Source organism: Leishmania donovani, chromosome 20 (assembly GCF_000227135.1).
Source record: "Leishmania donovani BPK282A1 complete genome, chromosome 20".
Classification (NCBI taxonomy): Eukaryota; Euglenozoa; class Kinetoplastea; order Trypanosomatida; family Trypanosomatidae; genus Leishmania; species Leishmania donovani.
The window spans coordinates 106,127-107,032 of record NC_018247.1 but is presented as its reverse complement, the minus strand read 5'-3'; positions in this window follow the sequence as shown (position 1 = coordinate 107,032).

Here is a 906-nt window from a genome sequence, read left to right as displayed (position 1 = left end):
ACGCTCAGACAGCGTCAAAGGTGGAGCGAGGAGCCATCTGTGAGCCGCATCCACCGTAAAAAAAAGCGTATGGGACAGAGAGACAAGGGGGTTAGATAGACAGGGCGCGATGGAAACGGCAACTTGCGTACGCGTCAGTGTCACAGCAGTGGAGAGAAGGGAAGGAGTTCTTCAAGTTCAGTACTCCGGCCATAGAGCATGAGGCCAAACTAAGCTGCACCTCCCCACCACCACACGCACACCACACGCACACCACACACACACACACCAGCCCTGTCACAGGCCCCCATCCGCGTCGTGCGAAGCAGCCGAACACGCGCACACACACACACACACGTTACAGCGATGCGCCTACTCATTCATCGGAGCATCGCCTCGGACTCAGACTCCGCCCACCATCCCCGCCTCGCAGGTCGCCGCACAGCCGCTCCCATTGTGCCGGTCGCCACGCGGTGCCGCCATCGGGGTGGCCCAGGCTCCCCACCACCCCACCGGCAGGGCAGTGCGAGGGCCTGGTGAGGTAGGTGCGGGTCAGGCTGGCGCATTGCCCATCCCATGGATGGCGCACACGTCTACACTGTCGCGGCTCGCTCTGGCCCCTCCTTGCGCCGTGGGGTGCTTGACCCTGTCTGCGCCAGAGGTGGTCTGGCATCGGCAGGGACATAAGGGGCTGCTTGGCTTCCCGACACAGAGAGCGGGTGTGCTGGACCCTGAGGTACGAAGCACTGAGCGGTGTCGCCCCGTTCCCTGTCATCAAGGAGAGCAAGTTTGAAAGAGAGCAGAAAGGAGAGGAAGGCGTCCCCCACCCTCTGTTGCGCACATGTACAAGGAGCAATATACACGGCTGGGAGTGAACAGAAAGCAGGCCTACCCAAGAGCGGGGCAAAAGAAATAGGGAGGATCAGC